Source organism: Rutilus rutilus, assembly GCF_951802725.1.
Source record: "Rutilus rutilus genome assembly, chromosome: 23".
Taxonomy (NCBI): Eukaryota; Metazoa; Chordata; class Actinopteri; order Cypriniformes; family Leuciscidae; genus Rutilus; species Rutilus rutilus.
Genome location: NC_140233.1, coordinates 14,613,438 through 14,624,034, shown reverse-complemented (window position 1 = coordinate 14,624,034; position 10,597 = coordinate 14,613,438). Strand labels below are relative to the sequence as shown.

The following is a 10,597-nucleotide window of genomic DNA, read 5'->3' as shown; positions in this document are numbered from 1 at the left end:
GGGGATGGGCCAGGGGCGGCTGCAGTGAAAAAAGCACATTGTCAAGCAGATAAGAGTAAGACATCATAATGGAAACTGTAAAGACGTGGTAACATACCCTGAACTCTCGGTTGATTAAACCAAACCTTGCTTAAGCGAGGTATGTTGGTTGCAAAAACGCGAGTAAGTTAATCAAACTCAAAGTACGTTGTGTGTTCATAGTTAACACCATAGACTGTGGTTAACACACAAGACATTCTCAGAGCAACGAATCGACGAGTCACCATGGAAACGGATGCTAAGAAATTTTTCAATCTTTTCATTTAATACTCTTCTTTAATCACTGTAAATAAGAACTATAACGTTTGTTTGATCCTTATTAGGCTATATAATAAAAAAAAAATGCTGATTAAACTAAATACAGTCTCTGCTTGCAAAGATAACATGGCTGTATAAGTTTATTTTTTTGTTTAGTCGTTTTGCTTCCACATTGTTTGAAAGGTAAGATATAGCATATCATATCATATGTCTTTTATTAGAAATACATTATTGCATAAAAAAATTACCTTGTTTTAAAAGCGCTTTATATATCGATATAGCTATATTTAAAATATTGTGCTGTCACACCCACTGGAGCCTCATCAATAGGCTACATCACGCATGCGCTGAACACATCTGAAGTAAACTAACCCTGGAACAGAACCTGCTCCGAAGCAGGTTATGTTTAGCGAGAAAGTTGCTATGGCAACATACCCTGAAAGTTACATCGGTTTTTGGAACCGAAAGTTGAGGTTATCCATTTACTTATAAAAAATACACGGGTAATGTCACAGCCTGCTTTCTGGAAAACACCCCCAGGACAACTAATTTTGTTATTTTTAAGGGGTCACAAGTCCAGACAGATCCTGTTGGTTACCGGTTAATGATCTGTTAAAGGTGCTCTAAGCGATGTCACACGTTTTTTAGGCCAAAACATTTTTAGTCACATACAGCAAACGTCTCCTCACTATCCGCTAGCTGCCTGTCCCCTGAACACACTGTAAAAAAACGCGGTCTCTGCAGACACCCCAGGCTCCACAAACTGCAACAAAAATAAACTGGGCTAACCTGCACCACAAAACATAACAAACAGTGTTCCAGCCAATAACCGACAAGAAGGATTTGGGGGTGGGGTTTGGGGGGTTAATGCACGGATGAGGAGGAAGGAGGGTCTAGCTAGTCTCCGTTTTGTTTGACAAAGGTGCAATGTGTGATATTTCTGAGGATCTATTGACAGAAATGCAATATTCACTCATTCGTCACTAACTTGAATGAGAAGCAGCAGAAAAAGACGCAGCAGAATACTCAGGTTGTCCCTGACTCTGAAAACGTGGAGAAAAACATGCTGTCTGAATGACGCCTCGAACATCGTAACTTTAGCTATTTCGATTTGATTTGAGCAGAGGATGTAATCATGGAGAGGAAGAGGCGATCTAAAGCTTGGCTTTATTTTACTAAACGAGACAAATTATGCCGTTTGCAGGGTTTTTCCTGCATTGAACTTGTTCTAGCGCCCGCCAAAGCGAATTTTTGTCCCGCCAAAGTCTTATTTGATCGGTGAGTAATGTAGTAGAACTGCTGCGCTTGTGTAAACAAGACTTCACCGTCTCCAAACTAAGCGCTGTCTTGCTCTCTCTCCCTCGCACATATTAATCAAAATAAATCGACATGGTGGTAAAAGGTCGGAAGACCAAAGTTTCATGTGGAGCATTCGGAGATTTTTTTTCCCATTTTTTTCCTGAATTACCGCTGGGTGTGAATTGTGCTAAATAAGTTGCCTTATCTTCTCTGAAAAGCATTCCGGACATTCAGCTGACATAAAACAACACTTTTATTAAACGAAAAAAACTATCCAGTGATGAAATGTTTTCTGTGTTGACACCAGACCGTAAATAGACCGTAAATAAGGTTCTATTTATTACATAAATTACATAAAAAGTACAGATTGCTTATTCAAGCTTAAACTTTAAAATAAATAAAACCACTTGTTTTTTTGAAAAGCATATGACTACATTTTTCCACACAGTGCTATCAATAATCGATAAGAGAATCGTTAAAGAATAGGATCGATAAGCAGAATCGCCAGTGGCATTGATATTGATCAAATCTTATCAATTCCCATCCCTAGTAAAGTCAGTGAATAAAAGACTAACACAATGATGAACAAGTAAAAATAACAATTGCAATAACATGTGGTTTTACTGAATAATTAAAGGGATAGTTCACTTTGAAATTAATTTTTGATATGTTTTAGCTTACCTCAAGGGCATCCAAGATGTAGGTGTCTTTGTTTCCGCAGTAGTTTCAATTTTGATATTTTTAGGTCAAACCGTTCTTGTCTGTCAGTCATATAATGCAGGTCTATGGTCACTGTCTCAAAACACAAGCACAGAGTCCAAATTAAAACAATTCCCCATCGTCCAAATGAAACAATTCCCCATCATAAGTACACATTGATGGCCTAAGACACGAAACGAGCGGTTTGTGTGAGAAAACGAACAGTATTTATATCGTTGTTATCTCTTGAAAACAGCACACGTCCAAATGATCTGACGGCGCGGGCGGGTATAGATATATACATAGATGTCGCCTTGGCTACGGTTTCGTTCCAATGAACTGCAGTAGCGAAGGCGACATCTAGTGTATACATCTATACCCGCCCGCTGGCGGGTATAGATATATACACTAGATGTCGCTTGGCTACGGTTTCGTTCCAATGAACTGCAGTAGCCAAGGCGACATCTATGTATATATCTATACCCGCCCGCGCCGTCAGATCATTTGGACGTGTGCTGTTTTCAAGAGATAACAACGATATAAATACTGTTCGTTTTCTCACACAAACCGCTCGTTTCGTGTCTTAGGCCATCAATGTGTACTTATGATGGGGAATTGTTTCATTTGGACGTGGGGAATTGTTTTAATTTGGACTCTGTGCTTGTGTTTTGAGACAGTGACCATAGACCTGCATTATATGACTGACAGACAAGAACGGTTTGACCTAAAAATATCAAAATTGAAACTACTGCGGAAACAAAGACACCTACATCTTGGATGCCCTTGAGGTAAGCTAAAACATATCAAAAATTAATTTCAAAGTGAACTATCCCTTTAAGTAAATATAATTTAATATAAAATATAATATAATAATAATTAATAATAATTCATTACATTTATATAGCGCTTTTCTCGGCACTCAAAGCGCTTTTACATAGAAGGGGCAATCTCCTCAACCACCACCAATGTGCAGCATCCACTTGGATGATGCGACGGCAGCCATATTGCGCCAGAACGCTCACCACACACCAGCTTACTGGTGGAGAGGAGACAGTGATGAAGCCAATCAGTATATGGGGATGATTAGGAGGCCATGATGGACAGAGGCCACTGGGCAAATTTGGCCAGGATGCCGGGGTTACACCCCTACTCTTTCGAAAGACATCCTGGGATTTTTAATGACCACAGAGAGTCAGGACCTCGGTTTTTTACGTCTCATCCGAAGGACGGTGCTCTTTGACAGTATAGTGTCCCCATCACTATACTGGGGCGTTAGGACCCACACAGACCACAGGGTGAGCACCCCCTGCTGGCCTCACTAACACCTCTTCCAGCAGCAACCTGGTTTTCTCAGGAGGTCTCCCATCCAGGTACTAACCAGGCTCAGCCCTGCTTAGCTTCAGTGGGCAACCAGTCTTGGGCTACAGGGTGACATGGCTGCTGACAGAAACCTCATTGCTTGACTTGCTACTCTCCGCTGCCTCAGACGATGACATCTTCCGATCCTACGTCGGCCACCGTAGCTTCTCATTCGAGTTTGCAATTTGAAGGATAAGCCATGAGTGACTGATTGTTTGCAATTCGCAAATCTCACCACTAGATGCCGCTAAAAATTACACACTGCACCTTTAAATGTCAACAAGAAGTGACATCACCCAACATCACTTAGAGCACCTTTAATGGGCGTCCGTTAGAGGAAACAATGAAATGGACCTCCCTATACCTTGGGTTGTTTCACCATTAGTTTAAATGCAGGAATCGGATATGGGTCACTTTTAAAAGAAGATGTAAGCTGGTCATCAAAAAAAGAAAAAAAAGAGAACATAATAGGGCAACGGAAAAAACACTGGGAATAAGTCCACAGTGTTAATGCAGCTCTACCACAGAACTTTGTTACATATTTTGAAAAAGCTAACAAATGGCTGCATGGAAAACTGAAACTGTTGGGGAAATTAAACATCATCATGCCAAACACGTTTAGTTGTGTTCATGATCTTCCAAACTAAACAAAAACTTAGATTTTAAATAAAGAATTAAACGTTATTGAAAGCTTAGTGGTGGTGGTGGTGATGATGATGTCGCGCGACCATACAGGTCGTTAACATTAGCTTTTTACATCTGCTTTTTGTATTTATGCTTCAGAATTTATAAAAGTTGTGATCATTTGCGAAGACTATCTTGATGAATAAAACCTGTAAGGTTCATAAACTTTTGTTGGTCACAGAGTTTATTTTCTGCAATAATAATGTCATTGGCTTTTAATAGATGTAACCAGGATAATGCTTTTGAAACTTCTGGGTTGGCCTACAAAATTGCATAGTACCTGGCAGCACTTTAGCCAGCTTTGACTTGAACTGGACATTTTATGGGAAAACAAAAAGGAAAATGAAAGAAAAGTGGAATAAATGGAATGTTTCACCTTTCCGAGAAATCAAAAGGGGTCGATATCACGTTTCAGACTTGATTTGTACAACACACCCCTGATAACAATCAAAATGAAAGTAGATTAAACACAAGGGGTTTTATTATTCATTTATCTGGAGACGTCCATGACCGTTGCGAGCTAAAACAAGTCTGAACTTGGGCTCAGTGAAAATTGTATAGACATCTAACCATAGCCCAAGAATAGTCATCAAACAGACAGCTATGACTTTATACATCCAATAAACAAAAACAAAAAAAACAAAAAATTAGCTAAAGGAGACTTTTAACTCAAATATAATAGGTTCTCATAAATGGCAATCCATCAAAAAAAAAAAAAAAAAAAAAAAAATTATATGCTTTTATTAAGAATTTTCTTTTTTTTACAACTTAAGATAGGCTAAGTTGGGGAAATTAAACATCATCATGCCAAACAAATTTAGTTGTGTTCATGATCTTCCAAACTGAACAAAAACTTTCTTCCATCTTAGATTTTAAATGAAGAATTGAAAATTGTTGAAAGCTTATAGTGTGGGTGATGTCGCGTGACCGTGCAGGTCGTTTATAGCCGAACATTAGCTTTTTACATATGCTTTTTGTATTCAAAATTGTGATCTTTTGTGAAGAATATCTTGATGAATAAAACCTCTAAGTTTCAGAAACTTGTTGGTCACAGAGTTTATTATTTCCAAAAGCCAATGATAAAATCTTATTGGCTTTTCATCGAGGTAACCAGGATAATGCTAACTTCTGGGTTGGCCTACAAAATTGCATATAGTTTCTGCAGCACTTTATAACATTTACATTTATGCATTTGGCAGATGCTTTTATCCAAAGCGACTTACATTGCATTTCAAGGTACACATTTACATTCTTATCAGTAACAACAAGCCTTGACTTGAACTGGACATTTTGGAACGGGAGAGAACTGGAACGGGAGAGAACAAAAAGGGAAAATGAAAGCATAATATAACGCAAGTTATAACAGATTGTGTTTTGGGGTGTCTGTTATAAATAAAACATTTCACTTAAACATGGTGTTTCTGAGAAATCAAAAAGATAATATTTCAGACTGGATTTGTATCACACACCTGCCAGATAATCAGAATGAAAGTAGATTAAACACAAGGGGTTTTATTATATCTGCATGGAGAAGTACCTGGAAAAGTTCTAGATTCATAAATATTTGAAGAGACACAGTTTTAAACACACAGAAAACAACTGTGACACACATATGTCACAGTTGTGTTCTGTTTAGTTTGTTTTCATTGGACTTGTCTGCCTGGCTTCATGTCACGTGTCATCTTCATATACAGTGTATATATATATATATATATATATATATATAGGCCTATATATATATGAATGAGTGATGTATAACACAACTATATTTCATGTCAATTAATGATCTTTTATAAATTTGTTGCTAACATTAATGTCCTAAACAACTTGTGAAACTTTTAATTGGGTTTATAAAATCCCTCTATATTTGTGACAATCTTGCAATTGATCATACTTGAGTCGCACAGACTTCAACATTCAGCCTGCAAAACACAACAATGGTAACAATTATATTTTATTTAAAGAAAATTAACAAGTACTCTCTACAGATCTTTTTTAGTTACTAGTACTCTTGTGTAAGTGAACTATACTAACTAAGCATTTGTCAGTACCACATACTATTCCTATTTCACTTTACTTTTTTTTTTTTAAGGCAATCGGTTTGCATGCTTTTTTTAAGTAAGTCCAACTAATTAGATGTTACAGTGCATTTGCTCTGCAGTGAGCATCATCTAAAACATTGGCACTTTGTGGCCCCACCTGATGAATAAAAGGGAAATGATTATCCCGTCATTTCGAGGGTAGATCATGATGTGCAAACGACTGTATTTTGAGAGAGAGTCCATTATTCATAGGCTATATTATGAAAGTCCATTAATCACCTTTGCACTGCTGCACAAGACTCATCCCTCAAACATCCCTAAAATATGTAAAATATGTATTTCATACTTACTCAACTCTTGACTTTACATTGACTTGGTTGTATGTGTGTGTGTGTGTGTGTGTCTTATTTGGGATTCAGTAGAATAGTTTTGAGTCAACTGTAACTTCAACTAACTTAACTGATTATTGATCAATATGAATCCTTTGACCAGGCTAAACATGACATGATTTGTGGTCTCATTGGCACAGTGATTAGATCAGATTAGATAGAACTGTATTGATCCCAGATTGATTCCACTCTTGTAGCCTACTTCTGGACTTCCGAAGCTGTTTGGTCATGTGATATTTCAAACTATCCTTGGCTCAGCAATGATTTATTAGATATGGGGTGCTTCTCAATTCTTATTTGTGCATCCTCGTTTCCTCTCCTCGCTTCCTTTCCTCGAGTCTCAGCTCCGACCCCTGTAGGATGCGAGGAAAGGCTGCAAGGAAAAGACGCGAGGACGGAGGGATCGAATGAAAGCTTTTTTTATACATTGGAATCCTTGATGACTCGAGCGTCATCAGCGGCGCTCAGAGGATCTGCCCTCATGTTGTTGAAATGTGTTTATTTAAGAAATTCATAATAAATAATAATAAAGAAAGATACCCTGTTGAAATATGTAACGTGTGTGGTTTATATAAACTGCAAAAGTAAAGTATAAATCAAAATTATTGTGGCCGATGTGAAGGGGGAGGAGAATTTATACGTGCGTCACGTTTTAGTCGATAAAACTCTTCCGCATAGGATGCACCTGTGTATCCTCGCTCATGACTCCTCTGGAAGCCTCCTCACTCCTCGCGGTGCAATTAGAGAAATGAGATGTCCTTCAAGATGGCTGAGCTCGATCGGTTTCCGGTGCTGCGTTCCAGTCCAAAATTGTCATGCCCTTCACTCGCAAACTTCCCTCCGTCTCGTTCACTCGGATGTACATCATTGCGAGTGCCCACTACTGGCGGAAACTGCAATGGGCTGAATTGGAACGTCCTAAGCCCTTGATCACTTGGAATCAGCTGTGGAGTTGATTTATTATTTACATTTTTTTTTCTTTAAGAATTTGTTTAATGCAGCATCCAAATGTTTATGTGTGTTTGGGTTGTTTTAAACAAAAAAATATATATAATTAATATATCATAGAGTTGTCTGTTGTGGTGGTGAGAGAGGGGGTTCAGCGAAAAATCGGCAGCTGGCAGCAGGAAGTAGCTGCCGTTGACAGCCGGAAGTAGCTGCCGTTGACAGCCGGAAGCCCTGCCATATTAGGAAGGGACCTGCTATTTCGTGACAGCATATCAGTATCGTCCAACGTAGTAGCAACCAATCACATTTAACTTTAAGTCAAGCGACAGCAGCCAATGGTGGCGCCGGCGAATCTTCAGTAATGGCGGCGGTGTTTGGCTCGGTAAGTTCGTATATATTATCAGATTAATAAATAATTGTTGCTCTGTACGTTGGAGTTTAACTTTTATATTAGAGACAGTGTATCTGTGACTACTTAAGTTGAATTGGTTAATTTAATCATTTGTAGAAACGCAGCTTGTGCACCGTGTGCTCCTGGTTTGTGAGGGGCTATCATTAACTTAAAATACTACGTTACCATTATCATTAAATATTAGCGTTTGTTAACATGTTAACTTAATCTATTGATTAGAATAAAGCTCATGCTGATTTATTGGAATTATTGACAAGCGCAGCCTTGATGATACACGTGCAGCGCTAACAAAACATATCCCAAATGTGCCATGTTTTAATACAAAACACCATTTTAATCAACATTACTTCACTGTATTCTAAACTTCTGTTTTTTGTAGGTTCACCAGAGCCTGTCACAGATTGCTGGGGACAGACAAACATACTGCCAGGAAGGAAACCCCATATTTGCAAATCCATCCAAACTCACTGGTATGTTTTCACATAAGGAACATAATGTTAAATGTATTATATCCTGTCTTGATCAAAGCAGGCAAAAGGCATACTGTTTTTTTTATCTTTTTATTTTTTTATACAAATTCTAGATTGTATCGAAAATTTGACATTTCAGTGTCTATTTTCTTTGTTTGATTATGTTTTGGATGGGACCCAATCACCAGATGAGACCAGAATATGTGTGTATGTATGTATGTGTGTGTGTGTGTGTGTGTGTGTGTATGTATGTATGTGATATGTATATGTATGTATGTATGTATGTATGTTAAATTATTTTATATATATCTATTCAAGATATACTGGAACTGTTCACTTTTTCCATATAACTTTCACCCCCAGTTTCACAGACAAGGCTCAAACTGGTCCCAGACTAAAATGCGTGTTTAACTGAAAGCAAATTACACTTGCATATCTTAAAATGTCAGTGCCATTGTTTCTTTTAAGATTCACAACAGTAATGTTTTTTTCTAAGGCATATTTATAAAAGTCCTAATTGCACTAAGGCCTAATCTTGTCATAATCTAAACCCTATTTGTGAAACCGGGCTTCAGAGTTTTACATATTAGTCCAGTGGTTCAGTTCAACACTTTTTTCTCTTGTTCTTTAGATGGGAATAGACAGTGGCATTTAAAAAATAAATTACACCTGCTTTTTCTCTCGTGTATAAAATAACAAACTTTTTTTTTTTTTTTTTAAGCTCAATTGCAATAAAGATGGATCCGGGATCTTGGAAGCTTGTTAAAAATAAGGGTTTGATTTCATGTTGCAACAATTTTGATTTCTTTGCTATCTTTAGTGTAGAAATAAAATATTAGTTTTTCCATTTAGATTTCTTTTTTTCCAGGGTGTTCCAGCTCAGTTGGGATCTGTGGACTGCGGTGTATTCATGCTAATGGTAAGTTATTACAGTGGTTTTGTTTCCCCATAACTTTTATTTTACGGATAACCCAACATCCATAATTGTCATCAAAAGACATCAGGCTGATCCCAATTAATTTTGTTTTTCAGGTGTGTGTGTGTGTGTGTGTGATTTCTGTAAAAAAAAAAAAAAAAAAGTCTCCCTTTGCTTTGAACTTTGATCGTCGTAACTTATTCATATTGCAGATATTGTTTATGCTCTGACAGCAACATTACTCTAAAGTTTCTTTCTTTCTAACTTGTCTATCTTTTTCTAACATCTGTCTTTCTTACTAAGGTTTCAGGGGTCAAACACTATGTGATCTGATTCACAGAATTGTACTTTTATGTGTATTTCTTTAAAGTGAACATTATCTGTACTACTTTTGGAGGAACTGCGATTCCCTTGTGCTTTTGTGTGTGTTGAATGCTCTGTACAGGTCTTGTAATATGCAACAGCTGACCCCAAGACGCCTTTCTACGACCTCCAAGGTCATCACCGGACCATCTTGGACTCGGATGACAATGTCGACTTACCCTCCTATCTGTACATAAGTGTAGAATTGTTTTAACTTTGTTCTTTTGCCAATGAGAAGTAGCCAACATGTATGTACTGATGTCAATCATGCCTTCAGAAATGGTATAACTGGTGTGAGATTGTGTGTACAGTAGAGTCTCTGGCCTGCGACCCCCGTGAGAATTTGATGCCTGGCTCTACCGATGAAACTATTCTTCAGTAAATTTGTACTTATTTGATTGAACCTCACGACTCCTGGTCTTCTTTCATCATATCTGGTCCTGGGTCTTTAAGCTGTTATTCCCTAACACTAGAAACTTAGTTTTTCTATGAACTGTAACATCTAGTTCAGAATTGTTGTTCATTCTGATTTCAGAACAACAAATATCAAGCCTGTTTTTAAAGTTATAGCTGTTTTATACAACAAAGACAAGAATGTATGGAAATACTACAGATGTAAAACTGAACTTAAATGATAGCAAAATATGTTTTTTGGGTCATTGAGAATTATTATTATTATTTTTTTTTAGACAGGACATTCATTATTTGTTTAATGAATG

General features: G+C 37.5%; 1 long non-coding RNA gene across 1 annotated transcript; it reads left to right on the top strand.

Moving 5' to 3' along the window:
• Positions 1 to 8,010: 8,010 nt before the first annotated feature.
• On the top strand, positions 8,011 to 10,384 carry LOC311283278. Its single transcript, XR_014626046.1, has 4 exons — positions 8,011 to 8,099; positions 8,509 to 8,599; positions 9,321 to 9,518; positions 9,961 to 10,384. It is a non-coding gene; the product is annotated as an uncharacterized lncRNA (long non-coding RNA).
• The last annotated feature ends 213 nt before the right edge of the window (positions 10,385 to 10,597 follow it).